At 46.4% G+C, this 27,448-nt stretch overlaps 1 protein-coding gene across 2 annotated transcripts in view; it reads left to right on the top strand.

Moving 5' to 3' along the window:
• Window positions 1-1,778: 1,778 nt before the first annotated feature.
• SOCS5 (suppressor of cytokine signaling 5) overlaps window positions 1,779-27,448 on the top strand; it is a 47,375-nt gene continuing 21,705 nt past the window's right edge. For both annotated transcript variants that reach the window (XM_075925404.1, XM_075925405.1), the window contains exon 1: window positions 1,779-1,952. The gene's annotated coding sequence lies outside the window, so the exon portion shown is untranslated. The remainder of the gene's footprint in view (window positions 1,953-27,448) is intronic.

Raw genomic sequence — 27,448 nt, 5'->3', positions numbered from 1 at the left:
GCTGCCAATGCTCATTATGCCTTTTTGACTTGGAGACTGCAGATCATTTATGGTTATTTTTTCCCCTCTTAAATTGGCATAAATTGTAAGCTATTGATTGGACTTTTGAATTAAGTCTGCAGTACATTTGGCTGCTTAGAGTAAGTGTTTAGGGGAACAGAAGGTGTTGTAATTAAAACTGATTTATTTGTGAGTTGTGGTAGGCCAGGCCGAGCTGCTGTAAACATGATGGGTGTGGGCATCAGGGTATGCAAGGCATTGCTATGAATGTCAGTGAGCCAGGGGAGTTGCCAATTCTCCTTATTATACTAGTCTCACGATGGCTCCTGGAATTGGTTGGCATGTTCCTCAGGCTCCTCGGTGCAAGAGTGGTTAGGAGTGCTCCATGTCCTGCCCCAACCCCAACCCCAACCACTGCCTGCACAGTGCCCATCGGCTGTGGGTGGTGGCAGCAGCACACAGACAGAGCCCTCTGATCCTGGCTGCCCCAGCGCTTAGGAGACAGAGGAGAATGCTGGCTACTTTCAGGAACCATTTGTGGTGTCACCTACAGTCACAGAATCATAATGCTGAAAGAGACTTCAGGAGGTCATCAAGTTCAACCCAGGACCAATCCCAACTAAATCATCCCAGCCAGGGCTTTGTCAAGCTGGGATTTAAAAACATCTAGGGACAGAGTCTGCCCCCTGAACCTCTTCTGGCACCACAGTCCCTTGTCCTAGTTCTAAGCACACTCCCACACCCAAACTCCTTCTCAGATACCACACCCTGAACCCCCTCCTGTTTCTCAACCCTCTGCCCCATCCCCTCCACACCCTGAACCTCTGCCTCAGCCCTGTGAAAATGAGTGTGTGAAGGTGTGTGAATGAAGAACAGAGGTGGCCAGATATGGCCCGCCCTGCCACGCCCCTAGGCCAATCTGGACCTGTAGGCGGGGGAGTGTGCAGAGGAGTCATTTGCTTTTCAAAGTGGCTAGCGAATGCCCCCCACACCACACCGAGAGTGCATGGTGCCCAGAGGGAGCCACCAGCCATTTTGAACAGCAAATGACTTCATGCACTCCCCCCCGCCCAATTGGTTTGCTAGGGTTGCCAGATGGTTTCAACAAAAATACTGGACACACTTGACATGACATCACAATCTACATTACACCTTATTTAGAAAATACCGGACATTTCTATTTTCTCAATTTGTTTCCTGAACAGAAAGCTCAAATACTGGACTGTCCGGTTCAAAATGGGACACCTGGCACCCCTATTGGCCACCCCCCCCAGCCCCCCAGGAAATTGCCAGTCAGGAACCCTCTGGGCAACTGCGCCAGGCGCGACGGTTATTTTAGCCTCCGGCCGCTCTGGGCCCTTCCAGCAGTGCCCCAGGCTGGGTGGGCCATGCAGGGCAGCCAGGCCTCCGCTGCCAGCTCGAGGCGGGGAAAGCCCTTCATGCCCTCTACGAAAGATTTCGTCCTCACAAGGCCAGGCCCTGGAACATTCCGGCTAACGGTTTCCTCAGTTAACGTTCCCCCCACGTGATCAATCCCGTTCTCCGGGCTTATTTGCCCGAATCCAAAATGGACGCGGACGAGACCGCTACAGGCCTGGTCAAGCTGCCCGAATCCAAGATGGCAGTCAACAGACGCACGCTAGATCAGTTCTAGCGGAGCGAGTCCGAAGGCTCCTATAGGCTGGGTTTGACCCCGCCTTTGGTCCTCTGTTGTTCCTATTGGTCTTATGAAGTCACAGGTCCCCTGGGATTGGCTGCGGCGGTGTCACTCCCCCATCTCTCTCCGCCCCGAGGCCCGGGTAGCTATTTTCCATTCGGAGGGGTGCTGCTGCCTGGAGCTGTGCCGTCCGCGCGAGGCGGTGGGAGCCGGGTGGGCCCGGGAGCAGATGATGCTGGGGCCCCGGTGGCGCCGGGACGGGGCTGAGGTGCACCGGTCCCGCCGCAGCTGAACGGTAGGGGTCCCCGGGCTGAGGCGAGGGGCGCTGGGGGCTAGCTCGGCTCCCGGGCGCAGAAACGCTCTTCCACCCCCCACGGGCTCTCCCGGCCTGTGGGAGGCCCAGTCCCCACAAGGAGAGGCGGGGAGCGGCGCCTCCCTTCCGCCCGCGAGCAGTCATAGCTGAGGGGAAGGGAGAGGAGCGGGGCGGGGGCAGGGTGCAAAGAGGCTGGAGGGGATTGAGAATGGAGAGAGCGTGGGGTCAAGCCCCTCCACGTACCGTGCCCAGCCCCGTCCCTGCGCGGAGAGGTTACTGCAGGGCAAGGCAAGCAGCCCCAGAAGATGCCTTTGAGTTTGGCTCTGATGGGAAGGGTTCTGGCTTACTGGGTCTGCTGCAGGAGGAAGGGCCTTCTGGAAAATTTTAGAGAGTGGCCGCTCTTCCAGAGGCGGAGGAACTCGGAATTGACATTGAAACTCAGAATCTCCCTTTCTAGAAGTTTTTAAGGCCGGGCTTGTGAGATCGTGGGATGATTTAGATGGCCCTGATTGAGCAAGGGGATGGACTAGATGATCTCCTGAGGTTTCTTCTTACCCTGATCTTCTATCATTCTATGATGCTTTTATGGAAAAGTCAGAACTGATCTTCTCTTGAAGCTAACTTTTGCATTACCCCAGAAAATCAGACAAGAAGGGCATATGTCAAGTTCTAAGTGGCTAGGCAGAAAGGGAAACTTGACTTGATCTGAAGAAGTGGGTTATGCCATGACAGCTCATGACACCATCTGCATGTTTTGTTAGTCTTTAAGGTGCTGCAAGACTTCGTTGTTTAAGTTTTTCCAGTTACAGACTACCCCTCTGATGCTATCCTATTGTTAGATTTAGCATAATTCCAAAGGTAACACAGGTTGCTGATAGTACTTATAAATGTTATATACATATTGATGCATACTGTATACACACATATTAGCTTTGCAAAATTGTCTCCAATAATGTTTTATGCATGAATATTTGTGGGGGTGGGGAGATGGTTTACTTGCCCCAGGTGTGTGGATGAGGAAAATTTTGAAAGGCTGATTTATGTGTGCATTATTGTGGATATTTTCTTGGAATTAAAGAGGTAATAAATAGCTCTATTTCTGCTGTCACAAGCTTTGTAATTTAATATTAGTGCTGAACCACAGTAGCAAGCTATTGTGGTTCACACTTGTATCTGTGATGTCCATGTTTATTTCAGGGTTTTGTTTCATCTGCTCATTGCTAAATATTCATACCATGTAAAAGTCGAGGTTTGGGCAGTTTCATTCCATCATTCACTTGACTGTTTTCATCTGTCCAAGACTCATTAGAAATCATAGTAAAAAAATTCAATCTTTAAAGGAAATTGTAAATCTACAGATTAACTGTAAATTTATTGAATAGAAAATAACTTATTAAATTTTGTATTTATTTAATTTTATTTAAAATTAAAGACCGTAAAGCATTGCACAGATAACTTGGTCTGATTTTAAGTTGATTCTTGGGAGCCAGAAGAATGGTGAACTATGGATGTGCTCTGAATAGTGAAATGAGAAGTGACAATCCTCCAAGCTTTTTCATGACTTTTTAATGTAATGTTTAAGGCTAGGAACCAAGTGCCATTTCTATTTCTAAAGTCTATTGTGAAGCAGCAAAATGTATGTAAATATACTATACTGTTCTTGTGTTGATGTTTAATCATGGTTAAAGAAAGCCTTTATTAATTTCTTCTTTAAAGTTGACTCTTATTTAAACTCTCAACAAGACAAACTAACTTTCAAAGTACTTCTGGGTATATTTCTGACACTCATCCTACAAGACACACTATTACACTATTTCACTACACTAGGTTGTTAGCATTTGAAATGTACCACTTACAATAGCTTGAATTTTTTTTTTTTTAACTTCACTAATCAGATACATCTTAAGTTTGGAATTCTCTTTTGTTTATGTATGGACAAGCATTCTCAAATGTTTCTTCTACTGTTAGGAAAGCAATGACTCAGATGTTGCCCAGCACCAGAGAGTCCCAATGGAGGGCTGGTAGCTGGGAATCCTGCAGCATAGCAGGGCTGCCTTGTGGCAGCAAAAAAGAGTCCAGCAGTAGGGCTGCCACCCACTGATGACACTATCAGGGCTGTGGGTGTGGGGCACGAGGCAGCAGGGCTAGAGCTCCACAGTGAAACTGCCTCGTGAGGCCAGGAGGCAGTAGGGCTGCCTAGCAGCATAATCAGGAGCATGGCAGCCCTACAGCTGCCCAGCAGGACTAGAAGGCAGCACGGCTGCTCCGTGGAGCTGGGAGTCTAACCACAGGGCTGCCTGGTGGTGGGGCCAGGAACCTGAGAGTGGGGCTGTTGCCCGGCGATGAAGCAACGAGCCCAGCAGCCCTGCTGCTGCCGCCTGTAGAGCTGCCCGGTGAGAGGAGACAGTGGGGCTGCTGACTAAGGCTGAAACCTAAGCTGGGCTCTGACCCAGTGGCACAGCTATACCCCAGTAGGCAGGCTGCTCTGTGGGGCTGGGAGCCCAACAGCAGGGCTCTATGTGCAGTACTGGGGCAGCCCTGCATGCAGAGGGTAAGTGGCAGGGGGAAGCTTTCTGGGAAGCTGGGAGTGAGGCGATGGCTGGGGGAGCTGGTGACCGGGATGCACAGAAATGACCTTCCCTGATCCAGCAAAATCCCTCATCCAGGACCAGTCAGGTCCCAAGGGTGCCAGACCAAGGAGGTCCAACATGTATTTCATTATTTATTTAAATGCTCAAATATATGCTCGGGACTCAAACTTCGAATGAAATCTGCTTTGGCACAGGAATAGACTAGCATGAAACTCATTACAGGAAGAGATTAAACCATCTCTTGAAAACAATACTTTGATTTTTTTGTTTTGGTTCAAGAGGTTTCATAATCAATACTATGGTTCTTACTTTCCTTTCATATAAAATTAGTTACAATAAAGTATATGGACCTTGCATCACATAATAGTTGAGCAAGCAAAAAAACCCTTCTAGCTGCCTTTTCTTTCTCCCTGCAATCTGGTTGCACAAAGGGCATTAATATGTATCCATGAACACAGTTAGGGTATGTCTACACTACAGCGTTAATTCGAACTAACTTAATTCGAATTAGCTAATTCGAACTAGTGCATCTAGACTAAAAAATTAGTTCGAATTAGCGTTTTGCTAATTCGAACTAGCATGTCCACACTGAGTGGACCCTGAACTGAGGTTAAGGATGGCTGGAAGCAGTGCCGGCAGGGCATCAGATTAGGACTTAGTGTGGAGCTGCTGCCTCAGGCTAGCCGAGGGCTGTGCTTAAAGGGACCCAACCCCCACCCCGTTCTCAGGGGTTCCTTGCTTGCAAAGCAGTCCTGTCTTGGAGTGCCCTGAGTGCCCACACTGGGCACATCACAGCACTCGGCTATCAGCCCGGCTGCACTTGCCGCAGGCTGCCATCCGGGGGGGGTCAATCAAGGGGCTTCAGGAGAGCTTCCACCCCGAGAAGCCCGCAGAGCCACCCCAGTCCTCCCCATCGGGGGCTCGTACCCCATTCCTCCCTCACCTCCTTCCACTTACCCCTCCCTAGCCCCCCTTCCTGATGTACAAAATAAAGGACACGTGTTCAAAAATAGAAACTCTCTTTATTGAACAAAACTCGGGGAGACTGGGAAAAGGAGGTGAGAGAGGGGAGGGCAACTACAATATCAGGGGTTTGGAACAGGTCCCATATGAAGAGAGGCTAAAGAGACTGGGACTTTTCAGCTTAGAAAAGAGGAGACTGAGGGGGGATATGATAGAGGTCTATAAAAGCATGAGTGGTGTGGAGAGGGTGCATAAAGAAAAGTTCTTCATTAGTTCCCATAATAGAAGGACTAGAGGACACCAAATGAAATGAATGGGTAGCAGGCTTCAAACTAACAACAGAAAGTTCTTCTTCACAAAGCAAATAGTCAACCTGTGGAACTCCTTGCTGCAGGAGGCTGTGAAGGCTAGAACTAGAATAGAGTTTAAAGAAAAGTTAAAGTCATGGAGGTTGGGTCCATGGAGTGCTATTAGCCAGGGGGTAGAAATGGTATCCCTGGCCTCTGTTTGTGGAAGGCTAGAGTTGGATGGCACGAGACAAATGGCTTGGTCATTGTCTTCGGTCCATCCCCTCCAGGGTCCCTAGTGTTGGTTGCTGTTGACAGACAGGCTACTGGGATAGATGGACCTTTGGTCTGACCCAGTACGGACATTCTAAGCTCAGGGTCGGGAGTCTCAGTGGACCACCTTGATTTTCATGCAAACCTGCTCCTGGGTGACCAGGCTGGCAGCTCTCCTGCCCTAGATGGCCACTTTCCTGTGCCTAGTGCAGAGGTCGTGGATGAGGTCCACGATCTCCGCACTAGACTAGGCGGGCGCCCATCTCTTGCGGACCCGGGCAGGTTCCCGGGAGCCGCCAGCCTGGTCCCGGGAAGAGGCGGAGGGCTGGGTGGCAACGGGTGGCTGGCTCGAGCCGTGCCAGGTGCAGGGTCTGCTGGCTGGGTGCTGGCAGGCTTGAACCTGGCACGGGCACCGTAGCCAGCCCGTGCCCCTTTAAGGGGTCCGGGGCCGGGAGGGGGGCAGACGAGTTTCCCTGGTGGTGCCCAGAGTGGCCACCAAGGAAAGCTGGGGAGGGCTAGCCTCCCACTAGTTCAAATTAAGTGGCTACACAGCCCTTAATTCGAACTAGCTAATTCGAACTAGCTAATTCGAACTAGGCGTTAGTCCTCGTAAAATGAGGTTTACTTAGTTTGAATTAAGCTCTCCGCTAGTTCGAATTAAGTTCGAACTAGCGGAGCGCTAATGTAGCGCCTATCAAAGTTAATTCGAACTAACGTCTGTTAGTTCGAATTAACTTTGTAGTGTAGACATACCCTTACTGACCAAGCCTAGGCATATTGGCTTATTCATTAACCCTTGTGGTTACATTAATTCCTTCCTCCCTTTCTCTCCTTCCCGTCCACCCCCACCCCCACTGTCTCCGTATCAGAGGCAGCAGGGAGCTGGCTTAAAAGTTAGCTCCCCGCAAGCAGTGGCTTTTGCCTTCCCCCTTGCATGTAAACATGTAACATCTAGTCTGCAACAGGAAAGACACATGCAAATTCCCCCATGTTAGAGAGTTAAAGAAACTCCTTCAGTAACCCAGTTACTGGGGGGGGAAGAGGGGCGGCGGGGTTTCTGCCTGCTCTTCCACAGAACCCAGTGTTGAAGGGTCAGATTCTCCATTCCCTTTCCCTGAGCTGAGCTACAACAATCCCCCACCCAAACACTTGTGCCCTCTACCCCCATTCACCTGCCCCCCTGAGCCCAGGTAGGGAAGTTAGATAGCAGGTAACAGAACAGTTGACTAACCACATGAATTCTTAGTGGTTAGTCAACTATTCTGTAGTCTCTGGGGGCGGAGCCAACAGCCAGTGCAATCTGGCCTCACTCCCGGCGAGCCCCCTGCCACCCAGTGCTGCTGCTGCTTCTCTGGTTCATGAGGGGAGTAAGTTTAAAGACCAGTTCCTCTCATGGACTGGCTGCCTGCTGCTGCCTCTGATACACAGGCAGCAGAGCGGGGTGACAGCAGCCCCTGTCCATGGCGGGGGGGGGGGGGGGGGGGGAGGGGATCCGAGCTCCTCCCAGACAGAGGCTACTGGGAGGGAGTGGGTAGGGGAAGGCTGCTCCGGCTCCGGTGTCCCCTGGCCCTCTCCTCCAACCCTGCTCTGCTGCCTCTGATAGAGGTAGCAGCATGGAGCTAGTGCTGTGAATAATACAGAGGCAGGAAGGGAAACTGCAAGTAGTCAACTAGATTAATAAGACTAGTCGATTAACCAATAAAACTAGTTGACTACTCCTTCACATCCTTATGCCCAGGGATTCAGAGGGAGAAACAACTTGATGTTGGGGCCCGGGCTTGCATGAAGTTTTGTGTGCACCACTGCATCATTACTTTAGGGCATGCTGGGAACCCTCCAGTTCCCTCCTCCATCCTTATCTAGTGGCCCTTAATGGTGGTCAGCAGCACTGTAGCCTATTGGTGAATGAGGGAAAGAAAATCTGCATATACAGCATTAATTTCTGCAAAATTCTGCATTTCACAGTAGGGAAGAGTTTCCCCAGGACTAGAGGGTGAAAGGTATGCCCTTTCATAAGTCAGCAGTTAGAAGAGATGTTCGGGAGGTGTTAACATACAACAAATAATGTCTAAAAATGCAATCTGTGTCCTCCAGTTGGGGGAAAGACTAAAATTCTCTCCTGAATTTGACTTCTAGCATATTCTACAGTGCACCAAGATAACTAGGTCTTCTAAGATTCTGTGGGCGTCTAAATAAATTTAGTGTGGCTCATGCTGGATTAACTCATGTCACTTGTTTTCTTAACCTTCTCAGTGGAAAGTCTCCAGCAAATTGTGCTGAAACACTTCAGCATAATGTCCACCGAGAATGTTAAGAAAACAAATGACATCAAACCAAAACGTTGGGTTAATTCATATGAAAGTTTAGTGGGAGTTGCAAATCATTGTTCATTATCGGAATGTGGCTTAAAGTTTCAGCCATATATCTCTTGTTTAGAAACTTTTGTCAATCTGTAAACTTATCCGCAGCTTGCTCCATTGTGCTTAAATATTGCAATATGAATACAGTAGCTATAGTGATATTACAATATGAATACAGTAGTCATAGTACCATTGGAGGAAATGACTTAACTTTTTTGAAGTTGCTGTAATATCACTTCATATTGTCAATGAGTAGAAGTTTAAAGTGAATACAGTTTACACAAAATGATTAGAAACAAGCTCATTTCTGTAAAGCACTTTTTATTGCCTCTGGCTAACAAAGTTTTGATTGATGTTCAGAAGTAACTAACACTTTAAGGGCCAGATTCAATCACCCACAGGCATGAGAAACGCTTTTTGGGTTGGGGGCCGCTGACCCGCAGAAAAAATCAGTCGGGGATGCTACACAAAAGTGAGATGTCCCTGACTGAGAAGTAGGGATGTTAACTTGCAGACTAGTCAATAGGCACTTCTGCTGAGGCTTTTGTGCACTTCAAGGGAGGAATGCAGAAGTCTGCGTGCAGCTTGGGGCCAGCAGGAAGTCCCGCTGACACTGGGCTTCACATGGCGTGCCAGCTTTAAAATGGACAAGAGTCCCCAGCAGGGGCTCTTGTGCATTTCGAAGCAGCAGCGCAGCACGGAGCCTGAGGTCTGCCGGTTTGAAATGCTCTGGAGCCCAGGGTCAACTGGGGATTCCCCAGCTGATCCCAGGCTCCTTGCGGTATTTCAGTGGAACCCGGGGTCAGCTGGGGATTCGATAAATGCTGCTCAGAACCTGCAGTCACTTGCGGAGTCCCCAGTTGACCCTCAGCTTCACACGCAGCAGCGCCGCAAAGCTGATCTCAGGATCAGCTGTGCGGTGCTGCCCCTTTGAAGTACCCCCTCTGATAGAGGCAGCAAGGGGGCAAAAGTCGACTAGTCCTTAACATCCCTACTGAGAAGCAGAAAGACACCCCACATTCCCCTTTCACACCAAGGTCTAGGAAGGCCCAGGCTAGTAGATCTTTTGGTGTGTTTCCCTCCCCCCCACTCCGAGGCTCTGAGGTGGTCCCCAAAATGAGGGGGTCAGTGTGTGGGAGGGAGTGCCAGGAAGCAGGCTTTGGGTGCAGGTTCCGGGTGGGAGGGAGGGCGCATGAGCGGAGTGGGATGCGGTGGGGAGGGTGCTTAGCTGGTGCAGCTTCCTGAGGACGTACATGGCTACGTGTCCCGCTGCTGCTTTGAGACATTGCCCCCTTCTCCTCCTGTTGACCACGTTTATGGTCAACCAGAGCAGCAAGGGGATAACCCTACAGGCGGCACTTTGCTGTGCTAGCTGGGGAAAGGGGAAGCAGCAGCACATGGAGACACTTCCTCCCCCTCCCTCTGCAAGGCAGAGCCCGTGAGTCAGATCTGACTTTGGCCTGCGAGGCTTGGGACCTCCTCCCCACAGTGGGGAGGCAGTGTTGGCATTCCTTCATCCTGTAGAAGAAGCCTCAGGGGAGCTGTGAGGCTGGAGCGCTAGTGCCAGCTCTCCAGTGCTGGGGGGGGGGGCGGAGCCTTGGGGCCCGATCCTGATGGCTCCCAGGACTTAGGTTCCCCACCCTTGCTTTAACACCACAAATAATCCTATTGAAATGCTTTAACAAGTGGTCCTGTAGCACCTTAGTGACTAATAAAAAATATAGATAGTATTATGAGGTTTCGTGGGCACAACCCACTTCTTCAGATGACAGATGAATTGAAATTCATGAGACTTCTTGTGATAGCAAGGTACTGCTCAACATAAGGCTGGAACAGTCAGACCTTAATCAAGCATGTTTAAACATGAACAGACATGTAGTTTTTTCTTTAAATGTGGAAACTAGGCTTTAGCATATGTGTGTCAGAGAGAGAAATTAACTTAGTTTGGAAATACATTAATTTAAAATTGGAAATACAATGAGGTTTATATGAGGAGGAACAGTTATTTCGAGAGAAGGTTTTCTCTCAAAATAATGCTGCTACACGGGGTGTTTTATTTCACAATAATGTGATTTCAAAATGGCAATCAGACATGATTATGCTAATTAAGTGCAGGATATTTAAATCCCATGCTTCATTAGCGATTTCGGTACACTACATTTGCATCCCTATCTCAAGATAGGGAGCAAGTGTAGACATATCCTTAGTCCAGGGATACTCAACTTTGGAAGTTCTGGGGGCCACAGTGATACTCACAGCTAAGGGCTGCAACTTAAGTGTTTTTATATATATATATATATATAATATGCAACTAGCTTCTTTCAAACTGACAGACATGAATATAAAGATTAAGGCAAGACTATACAACACACAGGCCCCATTTAAGCTGGTTCTGCTTATATTAATAAAGTACAATATTTACCCAATTTCCACCCATATAACAGCACTTTTAATGAGCAATGACAGTCCAGGAATTTAACTACTAAAACGCATATCAACAGAAGACCTTATATTGACTACTTTTTTTGTGTTGGCTCTCACCTGTGGACTGCATGTCCAGCCGGAAATAAACACAAACAAATGGGCCATGGGCTGCATGCGGCTTGTGGGCCACGTTTTGAGTAGCCCTGCATTAGTTGATAGGATACCTCCACCTTTAAAGTTCAGCAACAGCTATAGGTCTGTTGCTGCACTTCTGAGGCAAAAGCACTGAAACCTGTGGTCAGCTGGGGATGCTGGGCTCCCTGCGGCATTCAAAGTAGCAGCACTACATGGAGCCCAAAATAGCCCCTCCTCATCAAAAATTGTCTGCCTCAGATGTAAATCACACAGATGTAAAACCCTGTTTAATCAGTTAACTGGTTAAACATTATACTTAACCAATTTAAGAGGGACCCTATGGGACCACTGGTTAACCAGTTATCATTAAGCATCACCCAGTAAGATTCACTTAGCTAGAAGATGGCCATTAATCTAATGAGGTATAATTATTGCTTTGTTCCTTTAAACTAAGAGTGGTGAATAGGTAAACGGTGTGTCAAATCTGGACTTCCAGATACTTTTGAAGAGACAGCAAAAAATTATTATTTTTTACTGATCACTATTGTGTGAAAACTGTTTCTTCAGAGTCTGGATCTCGACTATGCCTTAACCAAGAAATTTGGAGCATAACAAAAGATGACTGCCCCTGCTTTAACTTGCGACTAGCCATAGTGGTCAAACTGTTCATTTTTCTGATCTCGTTCACTCTTATTAGAATTTTGTGTATGATTCATATTTTATATATTTCTAGTCAAAAGTCTAGGAAAATGAGTGTGAAGGTACTGTTTACAGGCAGTCCCCGACTTACGCGGATCCGACTTGCATCGGATCCGCAGATACAAACGGGGCTGCCCCAGAGTACATGGACTGCGGGACCTCGCGGTCCTGCCGCCCGTGTACTCTGGGGCTTTCTCTGCGTCTCCCTGGTCTGCAGACCAGGAAGACGCAGAGCAAAGCCGCGGAGGGGCTCGGGCAGCCCAGGGGCGCCTGGGCTGCCCGAGCCCCCCTCCCCCCTCCGCGGCTTTGCAAAGCCGCGGGGAAGCCGGCAGCGGAGCAGTCCAGGCGCGCCTGGGCTGCCTCGCTGCCCAAGCCCCCCCCCCCCCCCCGCAGCTTTGCAAAGCCGCGGGGGGGCTCGGGCAGCGAGGCAGCCTAGGCGCGCCTGGAATGCTCCGCTCCCGGCTTCCCCGCGGCTTTGCAAAGCCGAGGGGGGGGCTCGGGCAGCGGGCCACCCCAGGTGCGCCTGGGCTGCTCCGCTGCCGGCTTCCCCGAGGCTTTGCAAAGCCGCGGGGGAAGCCGGCAGCGGGACAGCCCAGACGCCCCGCGGCTGTCCCGCTGCCGGCGTCCTCAGAGGCTTTGCTCCCCGTCTCCCTGGTCTGCTGGTCTCCAGCAGACCAGGGAGACTGGGAGCAAAGCCGCGGAGGACCCAGGCGGCGGGACCGCGGTGCGTCTCGGTCCGCCGCCCGTGTCTTCCTGGTCTGCTGGGGTGGGGGGGGGGCACAGCTAGTACGCCCCCCCCCCCCCCCAGCAGACTAGGCTTTTCTATGGACGCCTGTGGCAGAGCGCTCTGGGCGCTACTGGTCCAACCCAGGAGCACCTCAGCTGCTCTGGTCCTGATTCAGCCGCTGCTGGTCAGTTTCAGCAGCGGCTGAATCAGGACGCCTGGGGCAGAGCAGATGGGGTGCTGCTGGGTTGGTCCAGTAGTGCCGAGGAGCGGCGCTACTGGAGCAACCCAGCAGCACCCCAGCTGCTCTGCCCCAGGCATCCTGATTTAGCCGCTGCTGAAACTGACCAGCGCTGACTACAGGAAGCCCGAGGCAGAGTTGCTCTGCCCCGGGCTTCCTGGAATCAGCTGCTGATCAGTTTCAGCAGCAGCTGACTTGGGGACGCTTGGGGTTCTTAAGTTGATTCTGTATGTAAGTCAGAACTGGCGGTCAGTTTCAGCAGCGGCTGAATCTGGACGCCAGTTCCGACTTACATACAGATTCAACTTAAGAACAAACCTACAGTCCCTATCTTGTACGTAACCCGGGGACTGCCTGTACTAGTTTACTGCTAATGATGCAATCCTTTTAAGAGGAAAAGGCATACATTCAACTACTTCTGTCCATCGTGCCCTGTAATCTAGCTAGCTAACTAACTGAAGGCTTTGGAGCTTTTGCCTGTGTCTTAGAATATGTCTCTACTACCAAGTGTTGTTGACAAAATGTATATCAACAACCAAAAGTGAAGAAAACAAAGAGCCAGAAGGTGTTCACACTTTCTCTCTTGGTCAACAGATCATGTCCATAGTGGTGGCACTATCACTGAAAGTGTGAGCAGTGCACTGTGACTATGTATCCCACAGTGCAATGTTGTGGAAGGCAGAGCTGATCCCCACATCTTGGGATTCCCTCAGCGTTCTCCCCCAGCCTCCTCCACTGCTGGGAGTGGCATCAAGAGTAGCTCTCTGAGCTTTCTGTGATGAAAAATGTCAAAACAGCACAGCATCTAACTCCCTCCCCCTGCAGCAGCAGTCTTCCTGCCACTGTGCTCCTAGTGCAGAGCAGAACAGGAGCATTCCAATGATTTGTTCTTTGTTTGTTCCCCAAAGGGAGCAGCTCACTCAGCTGTCAGGTACTTACCAGAGCTTGGAAAGGGGAGGGACGCGAACAGATGAGTGCTAACAGGAAGTTTAGAGAGGGAGTTCTCCAGGTAAAGGAGAAGCACATTCAGGACTCTTGAGGGAAGTGTGTGTTGTGTTTGGGGCTTTCTTGCTATGTGCTGAGCTTGTGTTTGTGAGTGAGGGTTGGTGTGTGTACTTTTTTTTTTTTCCCCTTGTTTGTGAGTGAGGCTTTTTTTTTTCACTTCCCCGTTGCCCCCCCCCCCTTCATGGAGTATATGCTGTGATTGGCAGGTGGAAACTGTTGGCTTCTAATTAAAGTTTGAATTCTAGAAGCCTCTGCTGATTGGCTGAGCCTTGGTAGGGGGAGGGACTTTTAGGCACTCCATGGCTTTATAAGGCAGTGGGCAAGCGACCAAGGAGTTTGCGAACAGGTGAGTGCTAACAGGGAGTTTAGAGAGGAACTTGGGAAGGGCATGAGGTTCTCTTGCCTTTCTTTTTAAATCCCTTCTCCAGGACAGCAGCGATGGATGGTGATAGGTTTGCTGTTGTTACCTGCACAGCATGTGCCATGTTTGTCTTCCTCCCGGAAGAAAGAACGGATTTCATCTGCACTAAATGCAAGCTGGTCGCCATTTTGGAAGAAAAAATTAGAGGACTGGAGGCCCAAGTGTTGACCCTATGCTCAATCAGAGAGGATGAAGACTTCCTCAATAGAAGGCAGCGTTTAATCCTTCAAGCATGGCAGGCAGAAGAGCCAGAGAGGGCAGTATATGACCAGGAAGAGAACTGGCAGCATGTAACTTCTAGAAGGGGAAAAAGGCCAGCATGGGAATCCCCCAATGCTATAGAGGTAAGTAATCACTTTCACAGGCTCTGCAGTGCTGAATGCTTTGGAAGGAACCTCACAAGGAAGAAACCAGAAAGGAATACCATCTATTAGAAGGCATGTGATGCGTATTCCTAGGGATGGGGGTGCCACAGCCACCACCCCCAAAAGACAACGACGGATCGTGGTGGTCAGGGACTCCCTCCTAAGAGGGACTGAGCCATCCATCTGCCGTCTGGACCTGGAATCCCGAGAGGTGTGCTGCTTACCAGGAGCTCGCATTCAGGATGTGACTTGAGAGGCTTACCAAACTGATCAAATCTTCGGATCGCTACCCCTTCCTGCTTCTCCACGAGGGAACTAATGATACGGCCAAGAATGACTTTGAGCGGGTTACTGTGGATTATGTAGCGCCGGGAAGAAGGATCCAAGAATTCAGAGCGCAAGTGGTGTTCTCGTCCATCCTCCCTGTTGAAGGGAAAGGACTGGGCAGGGATCGTTGAATTGAGGACATAAATGCGTGGTTGTGCATGTGATGTCGCAAAGAGGGCTTCGGTTTCTTCGACCATGGGACTCTGTTCCAGGCACAAGGATTGTTGGAAGAGATGGGATCCACCTAACGAAGAGAGGAAAGAGCATCTTCGTGGGCAGGCTTGCAAACCTAGTGAGGAGGGCTTTAAACTAGGTTTGTGGGGGGATGGTGACCAAAACCCTGAGGGGAGCGTGAAAGTCAGATACTGGGAAGAAATGCAGAGAGGAACGAGCAAGAAAGGAGGACCCCAATTCGAATGGAGAAGATAGGGCGATCAACTGGTTACCTGAGGTGTTTGTACACTAATGCGAGAAGCTTGGGCAACAAACAGGAAGAACTGGAGGCCCAGTCCAAAAGAAAAGGCCCAGTCCAAGAAATATGATTTAATTGGGATTACAGAGACTTGGTGGGATGACTCGCATGACTGGAGCGCTGTCATGGAAGGGTATAGACTGTTCAGGAAGAACAGGCAGGGAAGAAAAGGAGGAGGAATTGCACTATATGTAAGAGAGCACTATGATTGCTCTGAACTCCTGTATAAAGAGGGAGAAAAACCTGTTGAGAATCTATGGGTTAAGTTTAAAGGAGCAAACAACAGCAGTGATGTTCTGTTTGGTGTCTGCTACAGGCCACCAAATCAGGTAGATGAGGCTTTCTTCGGACAATTGAGAGAAGCTTCCAGATCGCAGGTCCTGGTTCTTGTTGGGGACTTTAATCACCCTGACATCTGTTGGGAAACCAATACGGCAGTACACAGGCAATCCAGGAAGTTTTTGAAGAATGTTGGGGATAACTTCTTGACACAAGTGCTGAAGGATCTGACCAGGGGCCGTGCGCAGCTTGACCTTCTGCTCACAAACAGGGAGGAACTAATAGGGGAAGTAGAGGTGGGTGACAACCTGGGAAGCAGTGATCATGAGATGGTAGATTTCAGGATCGTGACCAAAGGAAGAAAAGAGTAGTAAAATACACACCTTGGACTTCAAAAAAGCAGATTTTGACTCCCTCAGAGACCTGATGGGCAGAATCCCCTGGGATGCTAACATGAAGGGGAAAGGAGTCCAGGACAGCTGGCAGTATTTTAAAGAAGCCTTATTGAAGGCACAGAAAGAAACCATCCTGATGCGTAGCAAGAGAGGCAAACATGGTAGGAGACCGGATTGGCTTTCAGGGGAAATCCTTGTGAACTTAAGCACAAAAAGGAAGCTTACAAAAAGTGGAAACTTGGACAAATGACCAGGGAGGGGTTTAAATGTCTAGCTCGAGAATGCCGGGGGGTTATCAGGAAGGCAAAAGCGCAAATGGAATTGTGACTGGCTAAGGATGTGAAGGATAACAAGAAATGTTTCTACAGGCATGTTAACAAGAAGAAGGTGATCAGAGAGGGTGTGGGGCCCCTACTGGATGAAGGAGGTAACCTAGTGACAGATGATGTGGGAAAAGCTGAAGTACTCAATGCTTTCTTTGCCTCTGTATTCACGGACAAGGTGGGCTCCCAGACTAATGCGCTAAGTGATGCAAGGTGGGATGAAGATGGACAGCCCTTGGTGGGTAAAGAACAGGTTAGGAACTATTTAGAAAAGCTAACTGTACACAAATCCATGGGTCCGGACTTAATGCATCTGAGGGTTCTGAGGGAGTTGGCAAATGTCATTGAGGAGCCTTTGACCATTATCTTTGAAAAGTCGTGGAGATCGGGAGAAATCCCGGATGATTGGAAAAAGGCAAATGGTAGTGCCCATCTTCAAAAAAGGGAAGGAGAACGATCCAGGGAACTATAGGCCCATCAGTCTTACCTTGGTTCCTGGAAAAATCATGGAAGGGATCCTTAAGGAATCCATTTTGAGGCATTTGGAAGTGAGGACAGTGATTAGCAAGGCTTTTGATACGGTCGCCCACAACATTCTTGCCAGCAAGTTAAGGGAATGTGGATTGGATAGATAGACAGTAAGTTGGATAGAAAGATGGCTAAAACTCTGGGCCCAGTGGGTAGTGATCAATGGCTCGATGTCAGGATGGCGGTCAGTTTCTAGTGGAGTGCCCCAAGGTTTGTTTCTAAGACCGGTTTTGTTCAATATCTTTATTAATGACCTGGATGAGGGGGATGGATTGCACCCTCAGCAACTTTGCGGATGACACTAAGCTACTAAGGAGAGGTAGATATGCTTGAGGGCAGAGATAGGGTCCAGAGTGACTTAGACAAATTGGAGGATTGGGCCACAAGAAACCTGATGAGGTTCAACAAGGACAAGTGCAGAGTCCTGCTCTTGGGACGGAAGAATCCCAAGCATTGTTACAAGCTGGGGACCAACCAGTTAAGTAGTAGTTCTGCAGAAAAGGACCTGCAGGTTACAGTGGATGAGAAGCTGGATATGAGTCAACAGTGTGCCCTTGTAGCCAAGAAGGCTAATGGCATATTAGGTTGCATTAAGAGGAGCACTGCCAGCAGATCCAGAGATGTCATTATTCCCCTTTATTCAGCTTTGGTGAGGTCACATCTGGAGTATTGTGTCCAGTTCTGGGCCCCCCACTACAAAAAGGATGTGGATGCATTGGAGAGGGTCCAGTGGATGGCAACCAAAATGATTAGGGGGCTGGAGCATATGACTTATGAGGAGAGGCTGAGGGACTTTGGTCTGTTTAGTCTGCAGAAGCGAAGAGTGAAGGGAAATTTGATAGCAGCCTTCAACTTCCTGAAGGGAGGTTCCAAAGAGGATGGAGGGAGGCTGTTCTCAGTAGTGACAGGTGGCAGAACAAGGGGCAATGGTCTCAAGTTGCAGTGGGAGAGGTCCAGGTTGTATATTAGGAAAAACTATTTCACTACGAGGGTAGTGAAGCACTGGAATGGTTACCTAGGGAAGTAGTGGAGTCTCCATCCCTAGAGGTGTTTAAGGCTTGACAAAGCCCTGGCCGGGTTGATTTAGTTGGGATTGGTCCTGCCTAGAGCAGGGGGCTGGACTTGAGGTCTCTTCCAGCTCTATGATTCTATGACGCACACACTTGCAGAGCAACAGAGATCAAAACACTGAGCACAGTCATCAGGCAGGCATTGTGGGATACTGGCAGAAGCCAATTCTGTTGACAAAAATAAACAGCAGAGTATACAATGGCTCTTTGCTGACAATAAAGGAAGAGGAAAGGGGGGAAACTGAGGGAAGCTGGCCCAGCACAATGGCCAAGGCTTTCTGTATCATGAGCCTGGGAGGGGCGTGTGAGACCAGGTGACACCTTTTAACTGGGAAGCTGGACAAAGGCTGGAGGCAAGATGGGCTGCAGGCAGAGAGAGGCTGCTGGAGAGTGAGAGTGATTCTCACTGGCTTGAGGTGCAGAGATGGGGGGGCAAGGCCCTTGGCTCTGAGTCTTCCCCCCCTCCCTCCCTCAAGACAGATCCTACTGACTGCTTCTGGTTCCTGTGCTAAAAGTCTGTTTTACACTGTATCTCGGTGAACCTAATAAATCTTCTGTTCTGCCTGCTGGCTGAGAGTTACATCTGGCTCTGGATGGGGGTGCAGGTCCTGGTGACTCCCCACATCTCAGGGACATGGTCTGAAAGCCAGTAAAATGAAATTCAATAAAAATGTGTGCAAAGCTCTTTAGTTAGGGCGAGGGAGGGGTGTAAATCCAATCCACAAATACAAAATGGGGAAATAATTAGCTAGACAGAAAAGAATGGAGACTGTAGTGTCTCAAATTGAATGAGCCACTAGTGTGGTACTGTTGTGCAAAAATAAGTCCCTGCTGACCCCGAGCTCCGTGAGGGTGCTTCCGGTTTGAAATGCCACGCGTAGCCCAGGATCAGTGTGGATAAAAATATGTAACCTTAATCAGATTTTCATTTAAATTATCATTTTAAAAATAACCCGTTTAAAATGAAATATGTATTTAATATAAAATATTTAGGCCTTAAACATTTAAATAAAAAATTTACTGAATTCATAAGCCTATAGCAAACTTTATTCAGAAAAGCAGCATTTAACAGTAAGTTAAAGATACACTAAGTGGGGTTGAGGGGTAACTTTTGAGGTCAAGCTTTATAAATATGGCACAATAGGTCAGATTAGATTATATATATAAAATACTAGAAATATATTGAATTTTTTCTTCCATTGGTATAATAAATCCACCTTTCCAAGGAATGGCAGAATTCATAGACGTAGCAGTGTCTATACCAGAGCTTAGGCTGGCTTAATTATGTTGTACAAGGTGTGAAATTTTTAGCAATCCTGAGCTATTCAGTTAAGCCAACCTAACTCTATAGTGTAAATTAGTCCTTAGGCGCCCCTCTCATTTTCAAGAGGCCAAACTGTGCACTTGCTCCTTGATGAAGGGGAACTGGCTACACTTTTACATCCTTAGTCTATTAACCGATAAGCAAAAGCTTATCGGTTAATTCTATAGTAGACTACTTGCATTTGCACCTCCCCCCATTTGCCAGTACATTTTTAGCAGGCCAGCTCAGCAGGGCCGGCCTTAAGCCGAATCGGGCCCCGTGCCTGAGGGGGCCCCACACCCCTGCACCCAGAAGTTGCTCCCTCGGCTCAGCTCCTCCCCCACCTTTACCAGCGCACGCTGCTGGCTGCTCCTGCTGTGTGTGCAGTTCGCAGGTGGGCGGGGATACGCCCGGGCATGACATGATGTCACACCCGGGATTTATAAGTGTCCCGGGTCATAAGTGTCCTAGTCAGTTCTGAACGTGAGATATAGGAGCCTAGTCCTAATTCCTTCAGCCTTTTTTTTTTTTTTAAATTTAAACATTTATCTACACTAATTCCCCTCCTTTCTCTTTCACTATCCAATAAATGCATGGATCAAAATTATAGGTGCTTTTTGAATATGCTGACTTGAGAGTGGAAAGTTTTCATATTGTCATGTATGATTCCTGGTAACCCATCTCAAATATGAAAAACTAGGTTGATACCTGTTCATATCAGGAGCTGTTGAATTCAGTTTACCATTTGCAGTATCTCATTAGGATGTTTAGTGGAGAAGATTTTTTTTTTTTTAATTTATACTGTGAGCAAAGCATGGGCTTCCAAGAATTCCTCCATTGTTTTACCATGAGTCTCAAAACATTTGGTGTTTTTTCTAAAGGCCTGGAGTCAATTGATTATGTAGGAATCTCAGCTTTCATTTAAAAAAAATTCTCTATACTTCTGGGCCTTACAGCTAAGGAGGAAAGCTTTAAAACATGAACCTTAAATACTCATGAAACAAAAGGCCAATAAAAATCCAATATGTTTTATTTTTAAAATATCTTATGATTTGTAGACCATTCTCATAACTTTGTATAGGTGTTGCTTGTGATTTTTTGGGGGGGGGGGGGTTGACAATACTGCTCTTTGGTGAATTTAGAGCGGTCTCTCTCTTCAGTTTCCCTTTCCACCCTCCTTTTTTGTCACAGGTCATCAGAGAATCATAGAGATAATGGAGAGTAGGGTGAGTCCATGACTATGGTTAATGACTGGTCAGGATGACTATCATCAGCCAGTGGTCTGAATGAGCTGTCTACTGCCATCTGCTAATCAACTGTAGGAAAAGGCTTCAGGAGCAGACCTTATTTATATAGACATACCTACTTTGACACAGAGATCAGTAGACACTCTTGCTGTGTCAAGGTGATCAATTTTGGCTCTTTTGGGTTGAAATTCACTTAAGACTTGGAGTTGGGAGAATGAAATGTTGTTATCCATATTGTATGATTAAAACATTAAAGACCTGAACTTAATATGACCTGGCTTAGAGTCTACCATAACTTGAACGCTAAGCAGAGGATAGAGAGTCACATCTAACTGAAAGTCACAAAAGATGGAAACAGGTTTTATTTCTTGTGGTGTAGAGTCTATTTGGGAGTCCTCAATTATATCTGACACTTTACATCCAGTGTTTAAAGGCACAGATGACTAGAATCAATTGAGAGTCCTTGTCTTGTCTCAGTGATCGGTTGAGCAAAAATCATTGGTAGAATCTTGTGTAGACTGACCTTGGACTCAACATGCAGGCAGTGTGTTGAAGGGCAGTGCAAGGAGGCAATGGTGGTGAGGTACCATATTACCTAGTGAAATCATTGGTGCTGAAATCACTAAGGACTGGAATTTGACCACAGAACTAACACTTTCTTAACAAAGACTCCATTTTTGCTATTTAAAAAGAAAATCATTGTAACCGAAAACTGCAGTGCTCTCTGGTAACTTTTTAAAAATCAAATTTTAAACTTTATTGAAAAAAATTGGATAGCTTGCATTGAAAATATTTGACCTACACTTAAGGCAACTGATTTAATTTTGTGTAAAATTTTGCATAATAAAAGATGGCTTTTTTTTTTTAAAATGTTCAATTATATAGATATGATTTTGATCAGATCTACTTGATGTGATATTTGTGTGGTTGTGGTTTGGTGGTTTTTTTTTTTTTTTTTTTTTTTTTTTTTTGCACTCAACAAAAAATCCGGGGTGTGGGGACCGCCAAAACGGTTCGAATTGGGCCTCGCGCTTCCTAAAGCCAGCCCTGCAACTCCGTTATGGCTCTCCCCAGGTCTGGGAACTCAAACCACCCCCTAGACAGGGGTTGCTATAACCCTGCACCTCTGCCTCTTTATCAGAGGCAGCAGCACAGGGTGGCAGCACAAGGGGAACTGGGTTTTAAACTGGCTCCCCCTTGCAAACCAGCTCCCACCCTGTGCTTCTGCCTCTGATACAGAGGCAACAATGCAGAGTGGCAGGAGGCTTCTCGGGAGTGGGGCTGGAGCATACTGGCTTCTGGCCCTACCCCTGGGAACTATGGAATAGTGGAGTAACTGATAAGAATTCGTGAAGTTACTCGACTATTCAATTAACCTATATTTAATATCCCTAGAACAGGCAGCAATGTTCCTGTATGGAGAAGGTCTGCACCCTCTCTGCCCTCCCTAAAGAGCACCTGAGGGATGGGAGGCTCAGGGCTGGGACAGTCCTGAACAGAGGCGAAAGGGGAGATTGATCCCAGCCAGCCTCTTTCATCTACCTGGTGATTCTGTCTCTCTTTTTTTCTCTCCTCCCCCCCCCCCCCCCCCACCCTCCATGTATGGTTTTATGTAGGGGGGGGAGTACTGAGGGAAGCTTGAAAGTCCCCCTGCACAGCCAAATCCTTTATCTTGCTTTACTTTATAAGAAGAAGAAAGAAGAAGCTATATATGAAATGTGGTGATCCTAGGCCTTGCCATTTAGGAGGAGTTCTGATTGAAAATCTTAGCTTTCTGTATTTTTCACAAGATATTTAAATCCCCACTTCATTAGCAATTTCGGTCAGCTACATTTGCATCCCTAGCTCAAACTAAGGAGCAAGTGTAGACGTATCCTTACAGACTTAACACAGCTACCCCTCTGAGGTTTTTACTGTGTTTGCTTAGACAGGGTCAAAAATAATGGTGTGAAATTAATTTTCTTTATGACTTGATCTGTTTCTTAACTTCATTTTTCAAACTGTAAAAGTATAAATTGAGTTTAAGAGAAGGATTGTCTGTTGTATCTCATTGTGGCTTTAAAGCTTCTTATGGTTACTAACTAATAATCATAATCCATATATATATATGGATTATATATATATAATCCAGACACCTAGCAATTAGTTTACTGTCATTCAGACCCTCTTTCTCTCTCAACCTATAATGCAGGGGAAGGGGGGAATTCTGGGCTCACCTAGTTATAATTGGTAAAGTTTGAATTACTTCCTGAAATGTCCTGATTGAAAATCTTAGCTTTCTGTATTTTTCACAAGATAATTTTGGCTCCTCCTTTTTATTTGATATCAGTCTTGGATGAGCAAGGAGCATATATAATATACAGATAAATGGTTGAGAACTATCAGTACACAAGGAAATAAATCTGCTGTACTGTATTTTACAATCTGTTCAGCAGCAATTGTATTAAACTTTCCTTTGAATATTGCACTCGCTGGTAAGCCTTATTTGATTTGGCACAGCCAAGATAAGCAAAACAAATTTTTACTTTTTAGTTACGTGTTACTTTTTAGTTACTTTAGTTCCTTTTAGAAAGGTACCACTTAATGTCTTTGGTGGATTACTAGTTTTAGTGATAAATTTTTCACTTTATTTTTCAATTTTATTTGGTTGTTAACTTAAAACTAGACTTGTGTTGTTGTTGTGATGACTATCTTGTCTCTTTTGTTCTGTTGCTCATTGAATAACCTTGCTTGATACAATTATAGCTTGCTGTTGCAATTTTATTTTGGCTGATTTGATCAGGGTCAAAAATTCAGTTCCAGTTCTTGTTTCCAGCAAGGCTGAATTTGTCTGTAGTCTTATCTCCTCACAGATCTTGTTCAGTTGATCTGTGATGTTAAATTGCAATCTTCAGAGAAAATTATTTTCTGCCAAAATCAAATGTAAGCATCTGTGATGGTAATGTTTCCCCAAAGCTGTAAACGTTGCCTAGAACTGTGGTGCCCAACCAGCTCTGAAGCAGTAACCACTATAGAGACTACTGCTATAGCAAACTAGCCATATTCAACTGGCCAGTGGCTAGTGGCTAGCATGTTGGACACCATGTGCCTAGAACAATAAGTAAATTAGTGGGGGGACTACTGTTTGGTTTGTGCTTTTTGAGTTATAGAATTTAGTTCTTGTGCCAGTGAGTAGCTGACACAACTTGGCAGCAGTAATTTTTTAGAAAATTAGTATCTATACTTGAGTGTACAAATCTTGTGGAATTATAGCTAGAAAATGTACATTGCCTCAATATGTCAAGTTACAAATGAGTTATATTTAAAATCATAATGCTACACACTTCAAACTTAATTTAGTATCCCCTCTGAATTTAGAATCCATAGTGCAAAGTGATAGGTGATTTAATGAACCTTTTGCTACTTCATCTCTGAAAATGCATATTTATTCTATATAGTATCTTTTCTAGTGTTTTATCCAACTTGCATCTAAATTAGAAGCATTGTCCTCTGACTGGGAGAGTATTCTGCTCTCTCGTTTACATCCATCTACCCATGATATTTAAGTGACGTAATTAATTAGGAAATATTGATTTATGATCTTTTTTGAGTCTTGTTCTTTGTGTTTTAGCTTTCTTTTTCATAAAGGATGATTTCATTTTCATTGCTTGATATCTATTAAAACAAAGTGACTTGCCACTAAATATAGCCCTCATGCTACCTTTGGTATTTCTTCTTGCTAAGCAGGAGGATATGCTATATCGAGGCTGGCAGAATTTGACTTCTATTTTTTTTTTTATAACTTTGACCAATAATATCAATGTTTAAGCATTTTTTTCTATTTTTATCAACTTACATTTTCACAATTTACACACAGTTGTGGTGGGGAGTGTGGAAAATCATCATTAGACTGGGTACCCTGATATTCAAAAAGTTTCAACATTATGCATATGTCAAAATATACAAAGTAAATTCTCTTAAATCAAACTCCGAGTTCCCAAGCAGACTTTTCTTGCCTTACCTATCTGGAATTTTTGTTTATCTGGAATTTTTGTTTTTCTGTATGTGGTGAAACTGCCATTTATTGACATTTACCAATTAAAAATCTAATCCATACTATAGTTAAGTTTGACAGCTTTCTGTTTGAGTATGTAGTTTTGGCTATTCATTTTAATTTCATTATTTGTAGATATACATTTCTCCAATTATAGAAGTTAAAGTGTTGTCAGAGTGACATTTATAGGTGGTCTGTAAAGGATCCTTAGCATTGTCAGTGAGGCTTCTAGGGGTTACCTTTCACAACCGTGTAGGTGAAAGGTGTTGGGGAAGCTTGGATCCTAGCCTGGTGAGGCAGAGATATCAGACCAACCCTACAAGGTAGAGGACTAGTGCTTGGTTCCAAAGGAGGCCACTTTGCTGCCAAATAGTTCCTGCCTGGACACCGCTCTGATGCTCCTGACTGGTGAAGGAGTGCATACAGCCCTGACAGCGGAGTTGCAAACGGTTCTGGGCCTGGCCATGGGGTAGCTAACCCCTGATCCTTGCAGGTACAAGGTGCAAAGAGAGTATCCACTCCTGCTCACTGTTAGTGATGGGTATTTTTTTTTAATTTTAATGTCTGCTGAAATAGACATTTACTGACATCAATGGATTTAAATTAAATCCTGCCTAATCTAGCTATGCTATATACAGATGAATTTATGCAACTATATAGCTTAACTTACAGTTTATTGTGGTTTTTTCCTTTAATATATTAAATGGTGAGTGATGATTTTTTTATTTACTAAATTAACTTTTTACTCATACTTGACAATTATTTGGCTGGAAATTGGAATACAGTTTAAATAGCACAAGCTGAATTTTTAAATCTTTCTAATTAGTAAGTAAATAAAGCCACCGTAGGGCTGGATATATAAAAACACTTTAAGATGTTAGAACTAAAAAATGTCATTCTTTTCCATGTAGGCTCTTACATAACTTGGAAAAGGAAAACACATTTTCAGCTTCCACATAAGACTGGCCATACTAAGTCAGATGAAAGGTTTATGAAGCCCAGTATATTGTGTTCGACAGTGGCCAATCCCAGCTGTCCCAGAGGGAATGAACAGAACAGGGAATCATCAAGGTTTTGTCTACACTGCAGGGTTTTGGCACAAGAAGCCTTTTGCAGAAGAGTTCTTGCACAAAAGTGCGTTGCACCGCAAAAGCGCATAGCAAAAGCCAGGTGCTTTTGTGCAAAAGAGCATCTACACTGCATGGACACTTGTGCAAGGAAGTTCCGATGCACCTGTGCTTTTTGTGATAGCCACTTTTTGCGCAAAAAAACCTGTTGAGCATCCACACGCACCTTTTTGTGCACGAACTCTTGCGCAAAAAGGAGTTATGCCTCATAGAAGGAGGTATACCTACACCGCAAAAAGCCCACTGTTCTATCGATTGACTGTAGATTTTCTTGCACAAAAACGCGCTTGAGGTGTGGATGCTCTGCAGGGTTTTGCACAAAAATGGCGGGTTTTGCACAAAAACCCTGTAGTGTAGACATAGCCCAAGTGATCCATCCCCGGTCACCCATTTCCAGCTTCTCGCAAACAGAGGCTAGGGATGTAAAATCGCGAGGCTAGGGATGTAAAATCGCGATTAATCAGCTAACCAGTTAAACGACTAAGCGGGATCCTGGACGGGAAACAGCACCAGCCCGGCTGCCAGGCCTGCACTTGGGCCAGGGATAGGGCTGGAGTAAGAGCAGCCCTCCACCCATGGTATGCCCCTGGTGGGGGATTGTTCCCAGGCAGCAGTTAACCGTTAGTAAGGGTGATGCTCACGGAGTAACTGGGTTAACCAGTTACCTGTATGCATCCATAACAGAGGCTGTAAACAGCATTCCTACCCATCCTGGCTAATAGCCATTGATGGACCTATCCTCCATGAAACTTACGTAGTTCTCTCTCGAACACTGTCAAAATTCCAGTCTTCGCAACATCCTCTAGCAAGGATTTCTACAGTTTAACTGTGCATTGTGTGAAGAAATACAGAAAACTTCTGATAATCCTGCACCTTTGGGACCCAGAGGGTGCCGGATTATTGAATACGCCGGAGTACCAGAAGGGGGGCTATGCGGGGTCTGGGGGAGGGAGGGGTTCGGCGGGGAACTGCGCAGCGTGGGCAGCACTCCAGCTGCTCTGCCCCCGGCTTCCCCAAGTCCGCCGCTGGTCAGTTTCAGCAGCGGCAGACTTGAGAAAGGCAGGGGGAGAGCAACTGGGGTACTCTGCCCCACTGCTTCCCCAAGTCCGCTGCTGCTAAAACTGACCAGCGTCGGACTTGGGGAAGCTGGGGGCAGAGCAGCTCAAATTGTCCAGCTGGCCAGAGCACTTCCGGGAGTGCTGGACCACTGGATGCTGAACAACTGGAGTTTTACTGTACTGCCTTTTGTTTTGTGTTTTTTTTAAACCTGCTACCTATTAACTTCATTTGGTGACCTCTTGTTCTTGTGTTTTGGGAACAAGTAAATAATTTTTCCTTATTTACTTTCTCCATACCAGTCATGATTTTATAAACCTCTACTGTATCTATCATCCCTTAGTCTTCTGTGTTTTAAGCTCAGAAGTCCCAGTTCTATTAATTTCTGCTAATATGACAGTCTGTTGGTTGCCTAGCTTTGAGCAGTCATTGAACTGCAATAGGTGAAAAAACTGAAAAAAAAAATTATGCTGTCTGTACCTCCAGAAGAAGGTATTGCCAGGAGAACATTGTTTAGCACTTACACAGACTGATTACAGGTGCTCAGGAAGTGGGTCTGGCCCACGAAAGCTCATCATCTAATAAACTATCTTGTTAGTCTTTAAAGTGCTACATAGTCCTGTATTTTGTTCCACCCCTTCAGTGACTAAATTTCCTTTAAAACTTGGCAGTAAACTTGAATTGCTTAATAGGGATAAACTTAAACAACAAAAGGTCTGATAGCACTTTATAGACTAACAAAACATGTAGAGTATCAGAGGGGTAGCCGTGTTAGTCTGAATCTGCAAAAGTGGCGAGGAGTCCTGTGGCACCTTATAGACTAACTGAAG

This window comes from Pelodiscus sinensis, chromosome 3 (assembly GCF_049634645.1).
Source record: "Pelodiscus sinensis isolate JC-2024 chromosome 3, ASM4963464v1, whole genome shotgun sequence".
NCBI classification, from domain to species: Eukaryota; Metazoa; Chordata; order Testudines; family Trionychidae; genus Pelodiscus; species Pelodiscus sinensis.
Note: the sequence above shows the minus strand (reverse complement) of the source record. Positions and strands in the feature narration are given on the sequence as shown.